The sequence below is a fragment of the Electrophorus electricus genome, chromosome 9 (assembly GCF_041902795.1).
Source record: "Electrophorus electricus isolate QZ-2024a chromosome 9, ASM4190279v1, whole genome shotgun sequence".
NCBI lineage: Eukaryota > Metazoa > Chordata > Actinopteri > Gymnotiformes > Gymnotidae > Electrophorus > Electrophorus electricus.
This window is the reverse complement of record NC_137505.1, coordinates 71,859-98,799: the sequence shown is the minus strand read 5'-3', so window position 1 is coordinate 98,799 and position 26,941 is coordinate 71,859.

Below are 26,941 nucleotides of genomic sequence, written 5' to 3'. Positions count from 1 at the left end.
TTCAAAGTCAGCGCGTTTGTTTAAACTTTCTCCTCCAATTCGTTGCAATTGTACAAGCGTTTCTCGTTCATCCGACTGGAGCGTAACGCTTTATAAGTTAATATTTCTGGTCTCCTTGGGAGTAGAAAGTCTGTTCATGGCTCTTTGGAAAGGGCTGCATCTCCCCTGTAATCGCCTTCGAGCGGCACGCGGATCGAACCCACGGTTTTCACGCTATGATTTTTTTAAATGTGGTGCGCGTCGGAGAAAATGCGCGCGTCGGACGTCATTTCGGCTTAATATCTCTTGTCTCCTTGGTAGTAGAAAGTCTTTTCATGGCTCTTTGGAAAGGTTTGCATCTCCCCTGTAATCGCCTTTAAGCGGCACGCGGATCGGACCCACCGTTCTTACGCTACGATTTTTTAAATGTGGTGCGCGGCGTAGAAAAGACGCGCGTAGGACGTATTTGCGGCTTAATATCTTTGGGCTCCTTGGGAGTAGGAAGTCTGTTCATGCCTCTTTGGAAAGGGCTCCATCTCCCCTGTAATCGCCTTCGAGCGGCACGCGGATCGAACCCACGGTTTTCACGCTATGATTTTTTTAAATGTGCTGCGCGGCGGAGAAAATGCGCGCGTCGGACGTCATTGCGGCTTAATATCTCTTGTCTCCTTGGGAGTAGGAAGTCTGTTCATGCCTCTTTGGAAAGGGTTGCATCTCCCCTGTAATCGCCTTTAAGCGGCACGCGGATCGGACCCACCGTTCTCACGCTACGATTTTTTAAACGTGGTGCGCGTCGGAGAAAATGCGCGTAATATCTCTTGTCTCCTTGGGAGTAGAAAGTCTGTTCATGGCTCTTTGGAAAGGGCTGTATCTCCCCTGTAATCGCCTTCGAGCGGCACGCGCATCGGAACCATCGTTATCACGCTACGATTTTTTAATGCCGCCAGGGATAGGCCGAAAGCGTGGCAGGTGGCGTTCGTTAGGGACAGTCATGGAGGTGATGCGCACCGAGTTGCAGGCCATTTGGACTTGGCCCGACCTAGATGTGAGTGTTCAAAGTCAGCGCGTTTGTTTAAACTTTCTCCTCCAATTCGTTGTAATTGCGTGTGTGCGCGTGAACACCAGGTTTGTGGAGGGGTGCGTCCCTGGACGGTACAAAGGGAGACGGTGTGTGGCCTGGCTGGGTGAGGTTGCAGTTTGCTGTGCATGAGAGATTGGCATGTGGTGCCCTGGAGGTGTGGTTGTTCCAGGAGGGGCAAGGTGGCGTAGTGTGGCTGGGTGACGGTGCGCTTCACTGGGCATGTGGTTGTGAGTTGCAGGCCCAATCCTTTGAATGACAGAAAGGATCTGATTTGTTTCCAGGTTTAAACGTACTTTGCTGGGTATGACTGTGACCTCTTGGGCCAGGAAGTCTGTTTCTAGTTTTATTTAAACGGTCAAACTGCGTGAAGTGTGCCCAGGCCCAGCTCCTTTGCTGGGCATGATTCTGTGACCTCTTGTGCCTTGAAATGTGGTGCATTGAACGATTTAAAGAATGAAACGGTCTGAAGTGTGCCCACGTTTAAAGCAACCTTGCTGGGCATGACTGTGTGACCTCTTGTGCCTGGAAGTCTGGTTGTAGTATTATTTAAAGGGTCAAACTGCATGAAGTGTGCACAGGCCCAGAGCTCCTTTGCTGGGCATGACTGTGTGAACTCTTGTGCATGGAAGTCTGGTTGTAGTATTATTTAAAGGGTCAAACTGCATGAAGTGGGCCCAGCCCCAAAGCTACTTTGCTGGGCATGATTCTGTGACCTCTTGGGCCTTGAAATGTGGTGCTTTGAACGATTTAAAGAGTGAAACGGTCTGAAGTGTGCCCACGTTTAAAGCAACCTTGCTGGGCATGACTGTGTGACCTCTTGGGCCAGGAAGTCTGTTTCTAGATTTATTTAAACGGTCAAACTGCGTGAAGTGTGTATAGGCCCAGAGTTACTTTTCTGGGCATGACTGTGTGACCTCTTGGGCCTGGAGGTCTGGTGTTTCCATTATATAAAAGGTGAAATGGCCTGAAGTGTACACAGGCCCAGAGCTACTTTGATGGGCATGATTTTGTGACCTCCTGGGCTTTGAGTTCTGTTTCTAGTTTTGGTTAAAGGGTCAAATTGCATGGTCTGCCCAGGCCCATAGCGACTTTGCTGGGCATGACTGTGTGACCTCTTGTGCCTGGAAGTCTGGTTGTAGTATTATTTAAAGGGTCAAACTGCATGAAGTGTGCCCAGGCCCAGAGCTACTTTGCTGGGCATGATTCTGTGACCTCTTGGGCCTTAAAATGTGGTGCTTTGAACGATTTAAAGAGTGAAACGGTCTGAAGTGTGCCCACGTTTAAAGCAACCTTGCTGGGCATGACTGTGTGACCTCTTGTGCCTGGAAGTCTGGTTGTAGTATTATTTAAAGGGTCAAACTGCATGAAGTGTGCCCAGGCTCCGAGCTACTTTGCTGGGCATGACTGCGTGACCTCTTGGGCCTTGAAATGTGGTGCTTTGAACGATTTAAAGAGTGAAACGGTCTGAAGTGTGCCCAGGCCCAGAGCTCCTTTGCTGGGCATGACTGTGTGAACTCTTGTGCATGGAAGTCTGGTTGTAGTATTATTTAAAGGGTCAAACTGCATGAAGTGTGCCCAGGCCCCGAGCTACTTTGCTGGGCATGACTGTGTGACCTCTTGTGCCTGGAAGTCTGGTTGTAGTATTATTTAAAGAGTCAAACTGCATGAAGTGTGCCCAGGCCCAGAGCTCCTTTGCTGGGCATGACTGTGTGAACTCTTGTGCATGGAAGTCTGGTTGTAGTATTATTTAAAGGGTCAAACTGCATGAAGTGTGCCCAGGCCCAGAGCTACGTTGCTGGGCATGATTCTGTGACCTCTTGGGCCTTGAAATGTGGTGCTTTGAACGATTTAAAGAGTGAAACGGTCTGAAGTGTGCCCAGGCTCCGAGCTACTTTGCTGGATATGACTGCGTGACGTCTTGTGCCTTGAAGTCTGGTTGTAGTATTATTTAAAGGGTCAAACTGCATGAAGTGTGCCCAGGCCCAGAGCTACGTTGCTGGGCATGACTGCGTGACCTCTTGTGCCTTGAAATGTGGTGCTTTGAACGATTTAAAGAATGAAACGGTCTGAAGTGTGCCCACGTTTAAAGCAACCTTGCTGGGCATGACTGTGTGACCTCTTGTGCCTGGAAGTCTGGTTGTAGTATTATTTAAAGGGTCAAACTGCATGAAGTGTGCCCAGGCCCAGAGCTCCTTTGCTGGGCATGATTCTGTGACCTCTTGGGCCTTGAAATGTGGTGCTTTGAACGATTTAAAGAATGAAACGGTCTGAAGTGTGCCCACGTTTAAAGCTACTTTGCTGGGCATGACTGTGTGACCTCTTGTGCCTGGAAGTCTGGTTGTAGTATTATTTAAAGGGTCAAACTGTGCCCTGTAAACCACACTGTGCCCTTCTGCGAAGAGCAAAGACGGTAAGGAAATCTCACAATTAATATCGTGATATGTCATCAGCTTGGCAAACGTCACATCCGGGTCAACCCAACACCATCTCAGCCTGCAGATGGCGTAAGTTTACACGACGGATTCTTTTATTCTCTTCAACGACAAAACTCAGGTCTATACACCAAAAATATGGCTGATTAAAATGCACGTAAATTAAATTTAGAGTCAATAAAATGCATATGAATTGACGTTTTGACTGATAAGTAGTTTTATTTGACTCAAGTTTAATCAACTTATCTTTCAACTTTATCCATTTTTATTACTTGCCTTATTTATCGTTTATTTGAAGTTTGCGGGCGCAACGTTCTGATTGACATTTTTGCCTCGAGAGGCGGAAGTAACGAAAATTGCTTGGGTTAAACCATGGATTGATTAATTAATGAATGTTATTGGATAAACAAGGCAACTAAAACAGTTACTAATGTTAAGTGATAAAAGAGTCCGGTAACACAAACGGCTTGAGTTAAACGTTAAATGACGTGACACAAAGTTATTCCAATTATTTAATTATATACCACTGTAGTATTTAGTTCACATGCATTTGTTGTTTACACCCTCATAGAAACTCCCTTGGTCATGAATGATCAAACTTGATATTTGATTTTTAAAAATATATCAAATCAAGACTGTTTTAATCCTATCACTTACATTTTCAATTCACAAGCATTTTTTCATGACCAGTTTATATTTTCATGGATTTTTATCAGCTTCGATTTCATCATTTAGAATTTGCTAGTTCCTCCACTCATGTGCCTGAAATGTTACTAAATTAGTAGATTCATTCCTGTTTGAGGAATTCTGGCTTGTGTTTATTGTCTGTGGGCAGAAAGGCTTTCCTAGATGCCAACTGGCAAAATGTTCCAAGATTTCTAAGAAATTATTAAACTTCCCTAAAAAAAAACACACACAAAAAAACCAAATAAGTAAGCTGAGAGAACTAAAACGAAAGCTATAAATACAACTTGACAGTTTTCAGCAGCAGGCGAATTTGTACGGTTACTGAGCTGCCGTCTAGCTAGCTAGCTAGCTACCGGAAGCACTTTTAACAGTGCAAAGTCAGTAGCTAGCTAGCTACTGTAGCTAGCTAGCTAGCTAGCTAGCTACTGACTTTGCACTGTTAAAAGTGCTTCCGGTAGCTAGCTAGGTAGCTTGGTAATGGCTTTGCACTGTTAACCGTGCAGCCGGTAACTAGCGGTATCTAGTGGTTTAAATGCTTGCGGTTTAAATGCTTGGTGGACATTTGATTGTATGGTTTACTGAGCTGAAGGCTAGCTAGCTACTTTACTGGGTATGATTCGGTGACCTCCTGGGCTTGGAGGTCTGTTTCTAGTTTTGGTTAAAGGGTCAAACTGCATGGTCTGCCCAGGCGCAGAGCTCCTTTGCTGGGCATGACTGTGTGACCTGGAAGTCTGGTTGTAGTATGATTTTAAAGGGTCAAATGGTCTCCATTGTGTGTCCAGGTTTAAAGCTACTTTGCTGCGCATGTGATTTGGACCCATCGGGTACGGAAGCCTTTCCGTCACGTGCTCGTTTTCCACGCCTTCAGCGCAGGTAGCCTGCGAATTTAAAACCGACGCGCATTTTATTCTTTTCCCCTTTTATCCTTTCATATCTCTCGGCTACCTTGGAGAAGAGACACGCACGCGGGCTCGTTGGAAAGCTCTGGATCTCAGGATTCAGCCGGTGCTAGCGCCATCCAGATCGGACCCGCCATTCTCACGCTACGATTTTTTAAACGTGGCGGGCGGCGGAGAAAAGTCGCGCGCCGGACGTCTTTGCGGCGTAATATCTCTGGGCTCCTTTGGAGTAGAAAGTCTGTTCATGGCTCTTTGGAAAGGGCTGCATCTCCCCTCTAATCGCCTTCGAGCGGCACGCGGATCGGACCCACCATTCTCACGCTACGATTTTTTTAAAGCCGCCAGGGACGGGCCGAAAGCGTGGCAGGTGGCGTTCGTTAGGGACAGTCATGGAGGTGATGCGCACCGAGTTGCAGGCCATTTGGACTTGGCCCGACCTAGATGTGAGTGTTCAAAGTCAGCGCGTTTGTTTAAACTTTCTCCTCCAATTCGTTGTAATTGCGTGTGTGCGCGTGAACACCAGGTTTGTGGAGGGGTGCGTCCCTGGACGGTACAAAGGGAGACGGTGTGTGGCCTGGCTGGGTGAGGTTGCAGTTTGCTGTGCATGAGAGATTGGCATGTGGTGCCCTGGAGGTGTGGTTGTTCCAGGAGGGGCAAGGTGGCGTAGTGTGGCTGGGTGACGGTGCGCTTCACTGGGCATGTGGTTGTGAGTTGCAGGCCCAATCCTTTGAATGACAGAAAGGATCTGATTTGTTTCCAGGTTTAAACGTACTTTGCTGGGTATGACTGTGACCTCTTGGGCCAGGAAGTCTGTTTCTAGTTTTATTTAAACGGTCAAACTGCGTGAAGTGTGCCCAGGCCCAGCTCCTTTGCTGGGCATGATTCTGTGACCTCTTGGGCCTTGAAATGTGGTGCTTTGAACGATTTAAAGAGTGAAACGGTCTGAAGTGTGCCCACGTTTAAAGCAACCTTGCTGGGCATGACTGTGTGACCTCTTGTGCCTGGAAGTCTGGTTGTAGTATTATTTAAAGGGTCAAACTGCATGGTGTGCCCAGGCCCAGAGCTCCTTTGCTGGGCATGACTGTGTGAACTCTTGTGCATGGAAGTCTGGTTGTAGTATTATTTAAAGGGTCAAACTGCATGAAGTGTGCCCTGGCCCAGAGCTCCTTTGCTGGGCATGATTCTGTGACCTCTTGGGCCTTGAAATGTGGTGCTTTGAACGATTTAAAGAGTGAAACGGTCTGAAGTGTGCCCACGTTTAAAGCAACCTTGCTGGGCATGACTGCGTGACGTCTTGTGCCTGGAAGTCTGGTTGTAGTATTATTTAAAGGGTCAAACTGCATGAAGTGTGCCCAGGCCCAGAGCTACGTTGCTGGGCATGATTCTGTGACCTCTTGGGCCTTGAAATGTGGTGCTTTGAACGATTTAAAGAGTGAAACGGTCTGAAGTGTGCCCACGTTTAAAGCAACCTTGCTGGGCATGACTGCGTGACCTCTTGTGCCTGGAAGTCTGGTTGTAGTATTATTTAAAGGGTCAAACTGCATGAAGTGTGCCCTGGCCCAGAGCTCCTTTGCTGGGCATGATTCTGTGACCTCTTGGGCTTTGAAATGTGGTGCTTTGAACGATTTAAAGAGTGAAACGGTCTGAAGTGTGCCCACGTTTAAAGCAACCTTGCTGGGCATGACTGCGTGACGTCTTGTGCCTGGAAGTCTGGTTGTAGTATTATTTAAAGGGTCAAACTGCATGAAGTGTGCCCAGGCCCAGAGCTACGTTGCTGGGCATGATTCTGTGACCTCTTGGGCCTTGAAATGTGGTGCTTTGAACGATTTAAAGAGTGAAACGGTCTGAAGTGTGCCCAGGCCCAGAGCTCCTTTGCTGGGCATGACTGTGTGAACTCTTGTGCATGGAAGTCTGGTTGTAGTATTATTTAAAGGGTCAAACTGCATGAAGTGTGCCCAGGCCCAGAGCTACTTTGCTGGGCATGATTCTGTGACCTCTTGGGCCTTGAAATGTTGTGCTTTGAACGATTTAAAGAGTGAAACGGTCTGAAGTGTGCCCAGGCCCCGAGCTACTTTGCTGGGCATGACTGTGTGACCTCTTGTGCCTGGAAGTCTGGTTGTAGTATTATTTAAAGGGTCAAACTGCATGAAGTGTGCCCATTCCCAGAGCTACTTTGCTGGGCATGACTGCGTGACCTCTTGTGCCTTGAAATGTGGTGCTTTGAACGATTTAAAGAATGAAACGGTCTGAAGTGTGCCCACGTTTAAAGCAACCTTGCTGGGCATGACTGTGTGACCTCTTGTGCCTGGAAGTCTGGTTGTAGTATTATTTAAAGGGTCAAACTGCATGAAGTGTGCCCAGGCCCCGAGCTACTTTGCTGGGCATGACTGTCTGACCTCTTGTGCCTGGAAGTCTGGTTGTAGTATTATTTAAAGGGTCAAACTGCATGAAGTGTGCCCAGGCCCAGAGCTACGTTGCTGGGCATGATTCTGTGACCTCTTGGGCCTTGAAATGTGGTGCTTTGAACGATTTAAAGAGTGAAACGGTCTGAAGTGTGCCCACGTTTAATGCAACCTTGCTGGGCATGACTGTGTGACCTCTTGTGTATGGAAGTCTGGTTGTAGTATTATTTAAATGGTCAAACTGCATGAAGTGTGCCCAGGCCCAGAGCTCCTTTGCTGGGCATGACTGTGTGACCTCTTGTGCCTGGAAGTCTGGTTGTAGTATTATTTAAAGGGTCAAACTGCGTGAAGTGTGCCCAGGCCCAGCTCCTTTGCTGGGCATGATTCTGTGACCTCTTGGGCCTTGAAATGTGGTGCTTTGAACGATTTAAAGAGTGAAACGGTCTGAAGTGTGCCCACGTTTAAAGCAACCTTGCTGGGCATGACTGTGTGACCTCTTGTGCCTGGAAGTCTGGTTGTAGTATTATTTAAAGGGTCAAACTGCATGAAGTGTGCCCAGGCCCAGAGCTCCTTTGCTGGGCATGACTGTGTGAACTCTTGTGCATGGAAGTCTGGTTGTAGTATTATTTAAAGGGTCAAACTGCATGAAGTGTGCCCAGGCCCAGAGCTACGTTGCTGGGCATGATTCTGTGACCTCTTGGGCCTTGAAATGTGGTGCTTTGAACGATTTAAAGAGTGAAACGGTCTGAAGTGTGCCCACGTTTAAAGCAACCTTGCTGGGCATGACTGCGTGACCTCTTGTGCCTGGAAGTCTGGTTGTAGTATTATTTAAAGGGTCAAACTGCATGAAGTGTGCCCAGGCCCCGAGCTACTTTGCTGGGCATGACTGTCTGACCTCTTGTGCCTGGAAGTCTGGTTGTAGTATTATTTAAAGGGTCAAACTGCATGAAGTGTGCCCAGGCCCAGAGCTACGTTGCTGGGCATGATTCTGTGACCTCTTGGGCCTTGAAATGTGGTGCTTTGAACGATTTAAAGAGTGAAACGGTCTGAAGTGTGCCCACGTTTAATGCAACCTTGCTGGGCATGACTGTGTGACCTCTTGTGTATGGAAGTCTGGTTGTAGTATTATTTAAATGGTCAAACTGCATGAAGTGTGCCCAGGCCCAGAGCTCCTTTGCTGGGCATGACTGTGTGACCTCTTGTGCCTGGAAGTCTGGTTGTAGTATTATTTAAAGGGTCAAACTGCGTGAAGTGTGCCCAGGCCCAGCTCCTTTGCTGGGCATGATTCTGTGACCTCTTGGGCCTTGAAATGTGGTGCTTTGAACGATTTAAAGAGTGAAACGGTCTGAAGTGTGCCCACGTTTAAAGCAACCTTGCTGGGCATGACTGTGTGACCTCTTGTGCCTGGAAGTCTGGTTGTAGTATTATTTAAAGGGTCAAACTGCATGAAGTGTGCCCAGGCCCAGAGCTCCTTTGCTGGGCATGACTGTGTGAACTCTTGTGCATGGAAGTCTGGTTGTAGTATTATTTAAAGGGTCAAACTGCATGAAGTGGGCCCAGCCCCAAAGCTACTTTGCTGGGCATGATTCTGTGACCTCTTGGGCCTTGAAATGTGGTGCTTTGAACGATTTAAAGAGTGAAACGGTCTGAAGTGTGCCCACGTTTAAAGCAACCTTGCTGGGCATGACTGCGTGACCTCTTGTGCCTGGAAGTCTGGTTGTAGTATTATTTAAAGGGTCAAACTGCATGAAGTGTGCCCAGGCCCAGAGCTACGTTGCTGGGCATGACTGCGTGACCTCTTGGGCCTTGAAATGTGGTGCTTTGAACGATTTAAAGAGTGAAACGGTCTGAAGTGTGCCCAGGCCCAGAGCTACTTTGCTGGGCATGACTGTGTGACCTCTTGTGCCTGGAAGTCTGGTTGTAGTATTATTTAAAGAGTCAAACTGCATGAAGTGTGCCCAGGCCCAGAGCTACTTTGCTGGGCATGACTGTCTGACCTCTTGGGCCTGGAAGTCTGGTTGTAGTATTATTTAAAGGGTCAAACTGCATGAAGTGTGCCCAGGCCCAGAGCTCCTTTGCTGGGCATGACTGTGTGACCTCTTGTGCCTGGAAGTCTGGTTGTAGTATTATTTAAAGGGTCAAACTGCATGAAGTGTGCCCAGGGCCCGAACTACTTTGCTGGGCATGACTGTGTGACCTCTTGTGCCTGGAAGTCTGGTTGTAGTATTATTTAAAGCGTCAAACTGCATGGTGTGCCCAGGCCCAGAGCTACCTTGCTGGGCATGACTGTGTGACCTCTTGTGCCTGGAAGTCTGGTTGTAGTATTATTTAAAGAGTCAAACTGCATGAAGTGTGCCCAGGCCCAGAGCTCCTTTGCTGGGCATGACTGTGTGAACTCTTGTGCATGGAAGTCTGGTTGTAGTATTATTTAAAGGGTCAAACTGCATGAAGTGTGCCCAGGCCCAGAGCTACGTTGCTGGGCATGATTCTGTGACCTCTTGGGCCTTGAAATGTGGTGCTTTGAACGATTTAAAGAATGAAACGGTCTGAAGTGTGCCCACGTTTAAAGCTACTTTGCTGGGCATGACTGTGTGACCTCTTGTGCCTGGAAGTCTGGTTGTAGTATTATTTAAAGGGTCAAACTGCATGAAGTGTGCCCAGGCCCAGAGCTACGTTGCTGGGCATGACTGCGTGACCTCTTGGGCCTTGAAATGTGGTGCTTTGAACGATTTAAAGAGTGAAACGGCCCAGGCCCCGAGCTACTTTGCTGGGCATGACTGTGTGACCTCTTGTGCCTGGAAGTCTGGTTGTAGTATTATTTAAAGGGTCAAACTGTGCCCTGTAAACCACACTGTGCCCTTCTGCGAAGAGCAAAGACGGTAAGGAAATCTCACAATTAATATCGTGATATGTCATCAGCTTGGCAAACGTCACATCCGGGTCAACCCAACACCATCTCAGCCTGCAGATGGCGTAAGTTTACACGACGGATTCTTTTATTCTCTTCAACGACAAAACTCAGGTCTATACACCAAAAATATGGCTGATTAAAATGCACGTAAATTAAATTTAGAGTCAATAAAATGCATATGAATTGACGTTTTGACTGATAAGTAGTTTTATTTGACTCAAGTTTAATCAACTTATCTTTCAACTTAATCCATTTTTATTACTTGCCTTATTTATCGTTTATTTGAAGTTTGCGGGCGCAACGTTCTGATTGACATTTTTGCCTCGAGAGGCAGAAGTAACGAAAATTGCTTGGGTTAAACCATGGATTGATTAATTAATGAATGTTATTGGATAAACAAGGCAACTAAAACAGTTACTAATGTTAAGTGATAAAAGAGTCCGGTAACACAAACGGCTTGAGTTAAACGTTAAATGACGTGACACAAAGTTATTCCAATTATTTAATTATATACCACTGTAGTATTTAGTTCACATGCATTTGTTGTTTACACCCTCATAGAAACTCCCTTGGTCATGAATGATCAAACTTGATATTTGATTTTTAAAAATATATCAAATCAAGACTGTTTTAATCCTATCACTTACATTTTCAATTCACAAGCATTTTTTCATGACCAGTTTATATTTTCATGGATTTTTATCAGCTTCGATTTCATCATTTAGAATTTGCTAGTTCCTCCACTCATGTGCCTGAAATGTTACTAAATTAGTAGATTCATTCCTGTTTGAGGAATTCTGGCTTGTGTTTATTGTCTGTGGGCAGAAAGGCTTTCCTAGATGCCAACTGGCAAAATGTTCCAAGATTTCTAAGAAATTATTAAACTTCCCTAAAAAAAAACACACACAAAAAAACCAAATAAGTAAGCTGAGAGAACTAAAACGAAAGCTATAAATACAACTTGACAGTTTTCAGCAGCAGGCGAATTTGTACGGTTACTGAGCTGCCGTCTAGCTAGCTAGCTAGCTACCGGAAGCACTTTTAACAGCGCAAAGTCAGTAGCTAGCTAGCTAGCTAGCTAGCTACTGACTTTGCACTGTTAAAAGTGCTTCCGGTAGCTAGCTAGGTAGCTTGGTAATGGCTTTGCACTGTTAACCGTGCAGCCGGTAACTAGCGGTATCTAGTGGTTTAAATGCTTGCGGTTTAAATGCTTGGTGGACATTTGATTGTATGGTTTACTGAGCTGAAGGCTAGCTAGCTACTTTACTGGGTATGATTCTGTGACCTCCTGGGCTTGGAGGTCTGTTTCTAGTTTTGGTTAAAGGGTCAAACTGCATGGTCTGCCCAGGCGCAGAGCTCCTTTGCTGGGCATGACTGTGTGACCTGGAAGTCTGGTTGTAGTATGATTTTAAAGGGTCAAATGGTCTCCATTGTGTGTCCAGGTTTAAAGCTACTTTGCTGCGCATGTGATTTGGACCCATCGGGTACGGAAGCCTTTCCGTCACGTGCTCGTTTTCCACGCCTTCAGCGCAGGTAGCCTGCGAATTTAAAACCGACGCGCATTTTATTCTTTTCCCCTTTTATCCTTTCATATCTCTCCGCTACCTTGGAGAAGAGACACGCACGCTGGTAAATAAAAGGAAGAAGTGGTTGTGTAGTGTAGTCGTTTGATTATAAATAATCTCATAATAATTTTATCCACAAATTCTTATACATTTATACATGTTTATCTCTTTGTGTGTGTGTGTGTGTGTGTGTGTGTGTGGTTCTGTGTCACTAGTGGGGCCTGTGGCCCGATTGGAGTGTTTGCGGTGTGAGAAGGAGGAGTTGGAGAACAGTTTGTTGGAGCAGCTGAAGGAGTTGAGGTTGCAGAAGCAGAAGGAGCTGCAGGTTCTTCAGGAGATGCTGAAACACAAGCAGCAGGAGGAGACAGAGCTCCTGCAGAAACAGCAGGAGGAGGAGGAGCATAACAGGTCCATCAAGAGTAAGTACTATGGAAATGCAATAATACTAACATAACTAATAATGAATGTTAGCCTTTAGGCTCCAATAAAAGTGATACTAATATATGTATAGTACTATATATATTATATTTTATATATTCAGTAGTAATTATGTAGTATATACAATCTGTGTTATATCCAGGAGTAATGATACTTGCTCTGGCAGATATGAAAATGGCCTGTGAACAGGAGAAGAAATCTCTGGAGGAAGAACTTGAGAAGCTCAGACTGTCACTGCAGGTAGAGATCCCTTCTAGTGTCAGTACACATCCACCAGTACCTCCACCTTTCACTTATAAAGTCAGTACACATTCAGTACACATTCCCACCTTTCCATTGTACTGGCTGTAGTGATGATTCGTGTGTGTGGGTTATACCAGCCCATAGAGGAGGACATTATGAGTCTGAAAGTGGCGCTGGAGATGAAGAACCAGGAGATCAAAGATCAGCACGATCTTTTGGTCAAACTATATACTCTTTATGTATACTATATACTCTGTATGTAGTACCTGGTTTAACACTATATCCTCTGTATATATACTATATACTGTTTATGTAGTACCTGGTTGAACACTATACCCTCAGCTTACTCTAGTCTGCAGATGTGAAGAAATTACACATTCTGTTTATCTGTGTATATGTGCCCACCTGTATGTGTCTGGTGGTAGTATTATTTAAAGGGTCAAATGGTCTCCATTGTGTGTCCATGTTTAAAGCAACCTTGCTGGGCATGACTGTGTGACCTCTTGGGCCAGGAAGTCTGTTTCTAGATTTATTTAAACGGTCAAACTGCGTGAAGTGTGTATAGGCCCAGAGTTACTTTTCTGGGCATGACTGTGTGACCTCTTGGGCCTGGAGGTCTGGTGTTTCCATTATATAAAAGGTGAAATGGCCTGAAGTGTACACAGGCCCAGAGCTACTTTGATGGGCATGATTTTGTGACCTCCTGGGCTTTGAGTTCTGTTTCTAGTTTTGGTTAAAGGGTCAAATTGCATGGTCTGCCCAGGCCCATAGCGACTTTGCTGGGCATGACTGTGTGACCTCTTGTGCCTGGAAGTCTGGTTGTAGTATTATTTAAAGGGTCAAACTGCATGAAGTGTGCCCAGGCCCAGAGCTACTTTGCTGGGCATGATTCTGTGACCTCTTGGGCCTTAAAATGTGGTGCTTTGAACGATTTAAAGAGTGAAACGGTCTGAAGTGTGCCCACGTTTAAAGCAACCTTGCTGGGCATGACTGTGTGACCTCTTGTGCCTGGAAGTCTGGTTGTAGTATTATTTAAAGGGTCAAACTGCATGAAGTGTGCCCAGGCTCCGAGCTACTTTGCTGGGCATGACTGTGTGACCTCTTGTGCCTGGAAGTCTGGTTGTAGTATTATTTAAAGGGTCAAACTGCATGGTGTGCCCATGCCCAGAGCTACTTTGCTGGGCATGATTCTGTGACCTCTTGGGCCTTGAAATGTGGTGCTTTGAACGATTTAAAGAGTGAAACGGTCTGAAGTGTGCCCACGTTTAAAGCAACCTTGCTGGGCATGACTGTGTGACCTCTTGTGCCTGGAAGTCTGGTTGTAGTATTATTTAAAGGGTCAAACTGCATGAAGTGTGCCCATGCCCAGAGCTACTTTGCTGGGCATGACTGCGTGACCTCTTGTGCCTTGAAATGTGGTGCTTTGAACGATTTAAAGAATGAAACGGTCTGAAGTGTGCCCACGTTTAAAGCAACCTTGCTGGGCATGACTGTGTGACCTCTTGTGCCTGGAAGTCTGGTTGTAGTATTATTTAAAGGGTCAAACTGCATGAAGTGTGCCCAGGCCCAGAGCTCCTTTGCTGGGCATGATTCTGTGACCTCTTGGGCCTTGAAATGTGGTGCTTTGAACGATTTAAAGAATGAAACGGTCTGAAGTGTGCCCACGTTTAAAGCTACTTTGCTGGGCATGACTGTGTGACCTCTTGTGCCTGGAAGTCTGGTTGTAGTATTATTTAAAGGGTCAAACTGTGCCCTGTAAACCACACTGTGCCCTTCTGCGAAGAGCAAAGACGGTAAGGAAATCTCACAATTAATATCGTGATATGTCATCAGCTTGGCAAACGTCACATCCGGGTCAACCCAACACCATCTCAGCCTGCAGATGGCGTAAGTTTACACGACGGATTCTTTTATTCTCTTCAACGACAAAACTCAGGTCTATACACCAAAAATATGGCTGATTAAAATGCACGTAAATTAAATTTAGAGTCAATAAAATGCATATGAATTGACGTTTTGACTGATAAGTAGTTTTATTTGACTCAAGTTTAATCAACTTATCTTTCAACTTTATCCATTTTTATTACTTGCCTTATTTATCGTTTATTTGAAGTTTGCGGGCGCAACGTTCTGATTGACATTTTTGCCTCGAGAGGCGGAAGTAACGAAAATTGCTTGGGTTAAACCATGGATTGATTAATTAATGAATGTTATTGGATAAACAAGGCAACTAAAACAGTTACTAATGTTAAGTGATAAAAGAGTCCGGTAACACAAACGGCTTGAGTTAAACGTTAAATGACGTGACACAAAGTTATTCCAATTATTTAATTATATACCACTGTAGTATTTAGTTCACATGCATTTGTTGTTTACACCCTCATAGAAACTCCCTTGGTCATGAATGATCAAACTTGATATTTGATTTTTAAAAATATATCAAATCAAGACTGTTTTAATCCTATCACTTACATTTTCAATTCACAAGCATTTTTTCATGACCAGTTTATATTTTCATGGATTTTTATCAGCTTCGATTTCATCATTTAGAATTTGCTAGTTCCTCCACTCATGTGCCTGAAATGTTACTAAATTAGTAGATTCATTCCTGTTTGAGGAATTCTGGCTTGTGTTTATTGTCTGTGGGCAGAAAGGCTTTCCTAGATGCCAACTGGCAAAATGTTCCAAGATTTCTAAGAAATTATTAAACTTCCCTAAAAAAAAACACACACAAAAAAACCAAATAAGTAAGCTGAGAGAACTAAAACGAAAGCTATAAATACAACTTGACAGTTTTCAGCAGCAGGCGAATTTGTACGGTTACTGAGCTGCCGTCTAGCTAGCTAGCTAGCTACCGGAAGCACTTTTAACAGTGCAAAGTCAGTAGCTAGCTAGCTACTGTAGCTAGCTAGCTAGCTAGCTAGCTACTGACTTTGCACTGTTAAAAGTGCTTCCGGTAGCTAGCTAGGTAGCTTGGTAATGGCTTTGCACTGTTAACCGTGCAGCCGGTAACTAGCGGTATCTAGTGGTTTAAATGCTTGCGGTTTAAATGCTTGGTGGACATTTGATTGTATGGTTTACTGAGCTGAAGGCTAGCTAGCTACTTTACTGGGTATGATTCGGTGACCTGGGCTTGGAGGTCTGTTTCTAGTTTTGGTTAAAGGGTCAAACTGCATGGTCTGCCCAGGCGCAGAGCTCCTTTGCTGGGCATGACTGTGTGACCTGGAAGTCTGGTTGTAGTATGATTTTAAAGGGTCAAATGGTCTCCATTGTGTGTCCAGGTTTAAAGCTACTTTGCTGCGCATGTGATTTGGACCCATCGGGTACGGAAGCCTTTCCGTCACGTGCTCGTTTTCCACGCCTTCAGCGCAGGTAGCCTGCGAATTTAAAACCGACGCGCATTTTATTCTTTTCCCCTTTTATCCTTTCATATCTCTCGGCTACCTTGGAGAAGAGACACGCACGCGGGCTCGTTGGAAAGCTCTGGATCTCAGGATTCAGCCGGTGCTAGCGCCATCCAGATCGGACCCGCCATTCTCACGCTACGATTTTTTAAACGTGGCGGGCGGCGGAGAAAAGTCGCGCGCCGGACGTCTTTGCGGCGTAATATCTCTGGGCTCCTTTGGAGTAGAAAGTCTGTTCATGGCTCTTTGGAAAGGGCTGCATCTCCCCTCTAATCGCCTTCGAGCGGCACGCGGATCGGACCCACCATTCTCACGCTACGATTTTTTTAAAGCCGCCAGGGACGGGCCGAAAGCGTGGCAGGTGGCGTTCGTTAGGGACAGTCATGGAGGTGATGCGCACCGAGTTGCAGGCCATTTGGACTTGGCCCGACCTAGATGTGAGTGTTCAAAGTCAGCGCGTTTGTTTAAACTTTCTCCTCCAATTCGTTGTAATTGCGTGTGTGCGCGTGAACACCAGGTTTGTGGAGGGGTGCGTCCCTGGACGGTACAAAGGGAGACGGTGTGTGGCCTGGCTGGGTGAGGTTGCAGTTTGCTGTGCATGAGAGATTGGCATGTGGTGCCCTGGAGGTGTGGTTGTTCCAGGAGGGGCAAGGTGGCGTAGTGTGGCTGGGTGACGGTGCGCTTCACTGGGCATGTGGTTGTGAGTTGCAGGCCCAATCCTTTGAATGACAGAAAGGATCTGATTTGTTTCCAGGTTTAAACGTACTTTGCTGGGTATGACTGTGACCTCTTGGGCCAGGAAGTCTGTTTCTAGTTTTATTTAAACGGTCAAACTGCGTGAAGTGTGCCCAGGCCCAGCTCCTTTGCTGGGCATGATTCTGTGACCTCTTGTGCCTTGAAATGTGGTGCATTGAACGATTTAAAGAATGAAACGGTCTGAAGTGTGCCCACGTTTAAAGCAACCTTGCTGGGCATGACTGTGTGACCTCTTGGGCCAGGAAGTCTGTTTCTAGATTTATTTAAACGGTCAAACTGCGTGAAGTGTGTATAGGCCCAGAGTTACTTTTCTGGGCATGACTGTGTGACCTCTTGGGCCTGGAGGTCTGGTGTTTCCATTATATAAAAGGTGAAATGGCCTGAAGTGTACACAGGCCCAGAGCTACTTTGATGGGCATGATTTTGTGACCTCCTGGGCTTTGAGTTCTGTTTCTAGTTTTGGTTAAAGGGTCAAATTGCATGGTCTGCCCAGGCCCATAGCGACTTTGCTGGGCATGACTGTGTGACCTCTTGTGCCTGGAAGTCTGGTTGTAGTATTATTTAAAGGGTCAAACTGCATGGTGTGCCCAGGCCCAGAGCTACTTTGCTGGGCATGATTCTGTGACCTCTTGGGCCTTAAAATGTGGTGCTTTGAACGATTTAAAGAGTGAAACGGTCTGAAGTGTGCCCACGTTTAAAGCAACCTTGCTGGGCATGACTGTGTGACCTCTTGTGCCTGGAAGTCTGGTTGTAGTATTATTTAAAGGGTCAAACTGCATGAAGTGTGCCCAGGCTCCGAGCTACTTTGCTGGGCATGACTGCGTGACCTCTTGGGCCTTGAAATGTGGTGCTTTGAACGATTTAAAGAGTGAAACGGTCTGAAGTGTGCCCAGGCCCAGAGCTCCTTTGCTGGGCATGACTGTGTGAACTCTTGTGCATGGAAGTCTGGTTGTAGTATTATTTAAAGGGTCAAACTGCATGAAGTGTGCCCAGGCCCCGAGCTACTTTGCTGGGCATGACTGTGTGACCTCTTGTGCCTGGAAGTCTGGTTGTAGTATTATTTAAAGAGTCAAACTGCATGAAGTGTGCCCAGGCCCAGAGCTCCTTTGCTGGGCATGACTGTGTGAACTCTTGTGCATGGAAGTCTGGTTGTAGTATTATTTAAAGGGTCAAACTGCATGAAGTGTGCCCAGGCCCAGAGCTACGTTGCTGGGCATGATTCTGTGACCTCTTGGGCCTTGAAATGTGGTGCTTTGAACGATTTAAAGAGTGAAACGGTCTGAAGTGTGCCCAGGCTCCGAGCTACTTTGCTGGACATGACTGCGTGACGTCTTGTGCCTTGAAGTCTGGTTGTAGTATTATTTAAAGGGTCAAACTGCATGAAGTGTGCCCAGGCCCAGAGCTACGTTGCTGGGCATGACTGCGTGACCTCTTGTGCCTTGAAATGTGGTGCTTTGAACGATTTAAAGAATGAAACGGTCTGAAGTGTGCCCACGTTTAAAGCAACCTTGCTGGGCATGACTGTGTGACCTCTTGTGCCTGGAAGTCTGGTTGTAGTATTATTTAAAGGGTCAAACTGCATGAAGTGTGCCCAGGCCCAGAGCTCCTTTGCTGGGCATGATTCTGTGACCTCTTGGGCCTTGAAATGTGGTGCTTTGAACGATTTAAAGAATGAAACGGTCTGAAGTGTGCCCACGTTTAAAGCTACTTTGCTGGGCATGACTGTGTGACCTCTTGTGCCTGGAAGTCTGGTTGTAGTATTATTTAAAGGGTCAAACTGTGCCCTGTAAACCACACTGTGCCCTTCTGCGAAGAGCAAAGACGGTAAGGAAATCTCACAATTAATATCGTGATATGTCATCAGCTTGGCAAACGTCACATCCGGGTCAACCCAACACCATCTCAGCCTGCAGATGGCGTAAGTTTACACGACGGATTCTTTTATTCTCTTCAACGACAAAACTCAGGTCTATACACCAAAAATATGGCTGATTAAAATGCACGTAAATTAAATTTAGAGTCAATAAAATGCATATGAATTGACGTTTTGACTGATAAGTAGTTTTATTTGACTCAAGTTTAATCAACTTATCTTTCAACTTTATCCATTTTTATTACTTGCCTTATTTATCGTTTATTTGAAGTTTGCGGGCGCAACGTTCTGATTGACATTTTTGCCTCGAGAGGCGGAAGTAACGAAAATTGCTTGGGTTAAACCATGGATTGATTAATTAATGAATGTTATTGGATAAACAAGGCAACTAAAACAGTTACTAATGTTAAGTGATAAAAGAGTCCGGTAACACAAACGGCTTGAGTTAAACGTTAAATGACGTGACACAAAGTTATTCCAATTATTTAATTATATACCACTGTAGTATTTAGTTCACATGCATTTGTTGTTTACACCCTCATAGAAACTCCCTTGGTCATGAATGATCAAACTTGATATTTGATTTTTAAAAATATATCAAATCAAGACTGTTTTAATCCTATCACTTACATTTTCAATTCACAAGCATTTTTTCATGACCAGTTTATATTTTCATGGATTTTTATCAGCTTCGATTTCATCATTTAGAATTTGCTAGTTCCTCCACTCATGTGCCTGAAATGTTACTAAATTAGTAGATTCATTCCTGTTTGAGGAATTCTGGCTTGTGTTTATTGTCTGTGGGCAGAAAGGCTTTCCTAGATGCCAACTGGCAAAATGTTCCAAGATTTCTAAGAAATTATTAAACTTCCCTAAAAAAAAACACACACAAAAAAACCAAATAAGTAAGCTGAGAGAACTAAAACGAAAGCTATAAATACAACTTGACAGTTTTCAGCAGCAGGCGAATTTGTACGGTTACTGAGCTGCCGTCTAGCTAGCTAGCTAGCTACCGGAAGCACTTTTAACAGTGCAAAGTCAGTAGCTAGCTAGCTAGCTAGCTACTGACTTTGCACTGTTAAAAGTGCTTCCGGTAGCTAGCTAGGTAGCTTGGTAATGGCTTTGCACTGTTAACCGTGCAGCCGGTAACTAGCGGTATCTAGTGGTTTAAATGCTTGCGGTTTAAATGCTTGGTGGACATTTGATTGTATGGTTTACTGAGCTGAAGGCTAGCTAGCTACTTTACTGGGTATGATTCTGTGACCTCCTGGGCTTGGAGGTCTGTTTCTAGTTTTGGTTAAAGGGTCAAACTGCATGGTCTGCCCAGGCGCAGAGCTCCTTTGCTGGGCATGACTGTGTGACCTGGAAGTCTGGTTGTAGTATGATTTTAAAGGGTCAAATGGTCTCCATTGTGTGTCCAGGTTTAAAGCTACTTTGCTGCGCATGTGATTTGGACCCATCGGGTACGGAAGCCTTTCTGTCACGTGCTCGTTTTCCACGCCTTCAGCGCAGGTAGCCTGCGAATTTAAAACCGACGCGCATTTTATTCTTTTCCCCTTTTATCCTTTCATATCTCTCGGCTACCTTGGAGAAGAGACACGCACGCGGGCTCGTTGGAAAGCTCTGGATCTCAGGATTCAGCCGGTGCTAGCGCCATCCAGATCGGACCCGCCATTCTCACGCTACGATTTTTTAAACGTGGCGGGCGGCGGAGAAAAGTCGCGCGCCGGACGTCTTTGCGGCGTAATATCTCTGGGCTCCTTTGGAGTAGAAAGTCTGTTCATGGCTCTTTGGAAAGGACTGCATCTCCCCTCTAATCGCCTTCGAGCGGCACGCGGATCGGACCCACCATTCTCACGCTACGATTTTTTTAAAGCCGCCAGGGACGGGCCGAAAGCGTGGCAGGTGGCGTTCGTTAGGGACAGTCATGGAGGTGATGCGCACCGAGTTGCAGGCCATTTGGACTTGGCCCGACCTAGATGTGAGTGTTCAAAGTCAGCGCGTTTGTTTAAACTTTCTCCTCCAATTCGTTGTAATTGCGTGTGTGCGCGTGAACACTAGGTTTGTGGAGGGGTGCGTCCCTGGACGGTACAAAGGGAGACGGTGTGTGGCCTGGCTGGGTGAGGTTGCAGTTTGCTGTGCATGAGAGATTGGCATGTGGTGCCCTGGAGGTGTGGTTGTTCCAGGAGGGGCAAGGTGGCGTAGTGTGGCTGGGTGACGGTGCGCTTCACTGGGCATGTGGTTGTGAGTTGCAGGCCCAATCCTTTGAATGACAGAAAGGATCTGATTTGTTTCCAGGTTTAAACGTACTTTGCTGGGTATGACTGTGACCTCTTGGGCCAGGAAGTCTGTTTCTAGTTTTATTTAAACGGTCAAACTGCGTGAAGTGTGCCCAGGCCCAGCTCCTTTGCTGGGCATGATTCTGTGACCTCTTGGGCCTTGAAATGTGGTGCTTTGAACGATTTAAAGAGTGAAACGGTCTGAAGTGTGCCCAGGCCCAGAGCTCCTTTGCTGGGCATGACTGTGTGAACTCTTGTGCATGGAAGTCTGGTTGTAGTATTATTTAAAGGGTCAAACTGCATGAAGTGTGCCCAGGCCCCGAGCTACTTTGCTGGGCATGACTGTGTGACCTCTTGTGCCTGGAAGTCTGGTTGTAGTATTATTTAAAGAGTCAAACTGCATGAAGTGTGCCCAGGCCCAGAGCTCCTTTGCTGGGCATGACTGTGTGAACTCTTGTGCATGGAAGTCTGGTTGTAGTATTATTTAAAGGGTCAAACTGCATGAAGTGTGCCCAGGCCCAGAGCTACGTTGCTGGGCATGATTCTGTGACCTCTTGGGCCTTGAAATGTGGTGCTTTGAACGATTTAAAGAGTGAAACGGTCTGAAGTGTGCCCACGTTTAAAGCAACCTTGCTGGGCATGACTGTGTGACCTCTTGTGCCTGGAAGTCTGGTTGTAGTATTATTTAAAGGGTCAAACTGCATGAAGTGTGCCCAGGCCCAGAGCTACTTTGCTGGGTATGACTGTGTGACCTCTTGTGCCTGGAAGTCTGGTTGTAGTATTATTTAAAGGGTCAAACTGCATGGTGTGCCCAGGCCCAGAGCTCCTTTGCTGGGCATGACTGTGTGAACTCTTGTGCATGGAAGTCTGGTTGTAGTATTATTTAAAGGGTCAAACTGCATGAAGTGTGCCCTGGCCCAGAGCTCCTTTGCTGGGCATGATTCTGTGACCTCTTGGGCCTTGAAATGTGGTGCTTTGAACGATTTAAAGAGTGAAACGGTCTGAAGTGTGCCCACGTTTAAAGCAACCTTGCTGGGCATGACTGCGTGACGTCTTGTGCCTGGAAGTCTGGTTGTAGTATTATTTAAAGGGTCAAACTGCATGAAGTGTGCCCAGGCCCAGAGCTACGTTGCTGGGCATGATTCTGTGACCTCTTGGGCCTTGAAATGTGGTGCTTTGAACGATTTAAAGAGTGAAACGGTCTGAAGTGTGCCCACGTTTAAAGCAACCTTGCTGGGCATGACTGCGTGACCTCTTGTGCCTGGAAGTCTGGTTGTAGTATTATTTAAAGGGTCAAACTGCATGAAGTGTGCCCAGGCTCCGAGCTACTTTGCTGGGCATGACTGCGTGACCTCTTGTGCCTGGAAGTCTGGTTGTAGTATTATTTAAAGGGTCAAACTGCATGAAGTGTGCCCAGGCCCAGAGCTACGTTGCTGGGCATGATTCTGTGACCTCTTGGGCCTTGAAATGTGGTGCTTTGAACGATTTAAAGAGTGAAACGGTCTGAAGTGTGCCCACGTTTAATGCAACCTTGCTGGGCATGACTGTGTGACCTCTTGTGCATGGAAGTCTGGTTGTAGTATTATTTAAAGGGTCAAACTGCATGAAGTGTGCCCAGGCCCAGAGCTACGTTGCTGGGCATGATTCTGTGACCTCTTGGGCCTTGAAATGTGGTGCTTTGAACGATTTAAAGAGTGAAACGGTCTGAAGTGTGCCCACGTTTAATGCAACCTTGCTGGGCATGACTGTGTGACCTCTTGTGCATGGAAGTCTGGTTGTAGTATTATTTAAAGGGTCAAATTGCATGAAGTGTGCCCAGGCCCAGAGCTACTTTGCTGGGCATGACTGCGTGACCTCTTGGGCCTTGAAATGTGGTGCTTTGAACGATTTAAAGAGTGAAACGGTCTGAAGTGTGCCCAGGCCCAGAGCTCCTTTGCTGGGCATGACTGTGTGAACTCTTGTGCATGGAAGTCTGGTTGTAGTATTATTTAAAGGGTCAAACTGCATGAAGTGTGCCCTGGCCCAGAGCTCCTTTGCTGGGCATGATTCTGTGACCTCTTGGGCCTTGAAATGTGGTGCTTTGAACGATTTAAAGAGTGAAACGGTCTGAAGTGTGCCCACGTTTAAAGCAACCTTGCTGGGCATGACTGCGTGACGTCTTGTGCCTGGAAGTCTGGTTGTAGTATTATTTAAAGGGTCAAACTGCATGAAGTGTGCCCAGGCCCAGAGCTACGTTGCTGGGCATGATTCTGTGACCTCTTGGGCCTTGAAATGTGGTGCTTTGAACGATTTAAAGAGTGAAACGGTCTGAAGTGTGCCCACGTTTAAAGCAACCTTGCTGGGCATGACTGCGTGACCTCTTGTGCCTGGAAGTCTGGTTGTAGTATTATTTAAAGGGTCAAACTGCATGAAGTGTGCCCAGGCTCCGAGCTACTTTGCTGGGCATGACTGTGTGACCTCTTGTGCCTGGAAGTCTGGTTGTAGTATTATTTAAAGGGTCAAACTGTGCCCTGTAAACCACACTGTGCCCTTCTGCGAAGAGCAAAGACGGTAAGGAAATCTCACAATTAATATCGTGATATGTCATCAGCTTGGCAAACGTCACATCCGGGTCAACCCAACACCATCTCAGCCTGCAGATGGCGTAAGTTTACACGACGGATTCTTTTATTCTCTTCAACGACAAAACTCAGGTCTATACACCAAAAATATGGCTGATTAAAATGCACGTAAATTAAATTTAGAGTCAATAAAATGCATATGAATTGACGTTTTGACTGATAAGTAGTTTTATTTGACTCAAGTTTAATCAACTTATCTTTCAACTTTATCCATTTTTATTACTTGCCTTATTTATCGTTTATTTGAAGTTTGCGGGCGCAACGTTCTGATTGACATTTTTGCCTCGAGAGGCGGAAGTAACGAAAATTGCTTGGGTTAAACCATGGATTGATTAATTAATGAATGTTATTGGATAAACAAGGCAACTAAAACAGTTACTAATGTTAAGTGATAAAAGAGTCCGGTAACACAAACGGCTTGAGTTAAACGTTAAATGACGTGACACAAAGTTATTCCAATTATTTAATTATATACCACTGTAGTATTTAGTTCACATGCATTTGTTGTTTACACCCTCATAGAAACTCCCTTGGTCATGAATGATCAAACTTGATATTTGATTTTTAAAAATATATCAAATCAAGACTGTTTTAATCCTATCACTTACATTTTCAATTCACAAGCATTTTTTCATGACCAGTTTATATTTTCATGGATTTTTATCAGCTTCGATTTCATCATTTAGAATTTGCTAGTTCCTCCACTCATGTGCCTGAAATGTTACTAAATTAGTAGATTCATTCCTGTTTGAGGAATTCTGGCTTGTGTTTATTGTCTGTGGGCAGAAAGGCTTTCCTAGATGCCAACTGGCAAAATGTTCCAAGATTTCTAAGAAATTATTAAACTTCCCTAAAAAAAAACACACACAAAAAAACCAAATAAGTAAGCTGAGAGAACTAAAACGAAAGCTATAAATACAACTTGACAGTTTTCAGCAGCAGGCGAATTTGTACGGTTACTGAGCTGCCGTCTAGCTAGCTAGCTAGCTACCGGAAGCACTTTTAACAGTGCAAAGTCAGTAGCTAGCTAGCTAGCTAGCTACTGACTTTGCACTGTTAAAAGTGCTTCCGGTAGCTAGCTAGGTAGCTTGGTAATGGCTTTGCACTGTTAACCGTGCAGCCGGTAACTAGCGGTATCTAGTGGTTTAAATGCTTGCGGTTTAAATGCTTGGTGGACATTTGATTGTATGGTTTACTGAGCTGAAGGCTAGCTAGCTACTTTACTGGGTATGATTCTGTGACCTCCTGGGCTTGGAGGTCTGTTTCTAGTTTTGGTTAAAGGGTCAAACTGCATGGTCTGCCCAGGCGCAGAGCTCCTTTGCTGGGCATGACTGTGTGACCTGGAAGTCTGGTTGTAGTATGATTTTAAAGGGTCAAATGGTCTCCATTGTGTGTCCAGGTTTAAAGCTACTTTGCTGCGCATGTGATTTGGACCCATCGGGTACGGAAGCCTTTCCGTCACGTGCTCGTTTTCCACGCCTTCAGCGCAGGTAGCCTGCGAATTTAAAACCGACGCGCATTTTATTCTTTTCCCCTTTTATCCTTTCATATCTCTCGGCTACCTTGGAGAAGAGACACGCACGCGGGCTCGTTGGAAAGCTCTGGATCTCAGGATTCAGCCGGTGCTAGCGCCATCCAGATCGGACCCGCCATTCTCACGCTACGATTTTTTAAACGTGGCGGGCGGCGGAGAAAAGTCGCGCGCCGGACGTCTTTGCGGCGTAATATCTCTGGGCTCCTTTGGAGTAGAAAGTCTGTTCATGGCTCTTTGGAAAGGGCTGCATCTCCCCTCTAATCGCCTTCGAGCGGCACGCGGATCGGACCCACCATTCTCACGCTACGATTTTTTTAAAGCCGCCAGGGACGGGCCGAAAGCGTGGCAGGTGGCGTTCGTTAGGGACAGTCATGGAGGTGATGCGCACCGAGTTGCAGGCCATTTGGACTTGGCCCGACCTAGATGTGAGTGTTCAAAGTCAGCGCGTTTGTTTAAACTTTCTCCTCCAATTCGTTGTAATTGCGTGTGTGCGCGTGAACACCAGGTTTGTGGAGGGGTGCGTCCCTGGACGGTACAAAGGGAGACGGTGTGTGGCCTGGCTGGGTGAGGTTGCAGTTTGCTGTGCATGAGAGATTGGCATGTGGTGCCCTGGAGGTGTGGTTGTTCCAGCAGGGGCAAGGTGGCGTAGTGTGGCTGGGTGACGGTGCGCTTCACTGGGCATGTGGTTGTGAGTTGCAGGCCCAATCCTTTGAATGACAGAAAGGATCTGATTTGTTTCCAGGTTTAAACGTACTTTGCTGGGTATGACTGTGACCTCTTGGGCCAGGAAGTCTGTTTCTAGTTTTATTTAAACGGTCAAACTGCGTGAAGTGTGCCCAGGCCCAGCTCCTTTGCTGGGCATGATTCTGTGACCTCTTGGGCCTTGAAATGTGGTGCTTTGAACGATTTAAAGAGTGAAACGGTCTGAAGTGTGCCCACGTTTAAAGCAACCTTGCTGGGCATGACTGTGTGACCTCTTGTGCCTGGAAGTCTGGTTGTAGTATTATTTAAAGGGTCAAACTGCATGAAGTGTGCCCAGGCCCAGAGCTACTTTGCTGGGTATGACTGTGTGACCTCTTGTGCCTGGAAGTCTGGTTGTAGTATTATTTAAAGGGTCAAACTGCATGGTGTGCCCAGGCCCAGAGCTCCTTTGCTGGGCATGACTGTGTGAACTCTTGTGCATGGAAGTCTGGTTGTAGTATTATTTAAAGGGTCAAACTGCATGAAGTGTGCCCTGGCCCAGAGCTCCTTTGCTGGGCATGATTCTGTGACCTCTTGGGCCTTGAAATGTGGTGCTTTGAACGATTTAAAGAGTGAAACGGTCTGAAGTGTGCCCACGTTTAAAGCAACCTTGCTGGGCATGACTGCGTGACGTCTTGTGCCTGGAAGTCTGGTTGTAGTATTATTTAAAGGGTCAAACTGCATGAAGTGTGCCCAGGCCCAGAGCTACGTTGCTGGGCATGATTCTGTGACCTCTTGGGCCTTGAAATGTGGTGCTTTGAACGATTTAAAGAGTGAAACGGTCTGAAGTGTGCCCACGTTTAAAGCAACCTTGCTGGGCATGACTGCGTGACCTCTTGTGCCTGGAAGTCTGGTTGTAGTATTATTTAAAGGGTCAAACTGCATGAAGTGTGCCCAGGCTCCGAGCTACTTTGCTGGGCATGACTGCGTGACCTCTTGTGCCTGGAAGTCTGGTTGTAGTATTATTTAAAGGGTCAAACTGCATGAAGTGTGCCCAGGCCCAGAGCTACGTTGCTGGGCATGATTCTGTGACCTCTTGGGCCTTGAAATGTGGTGCTTTGAACGATTTAAAGAGTGAAACGGTCTGAAGTGTGCC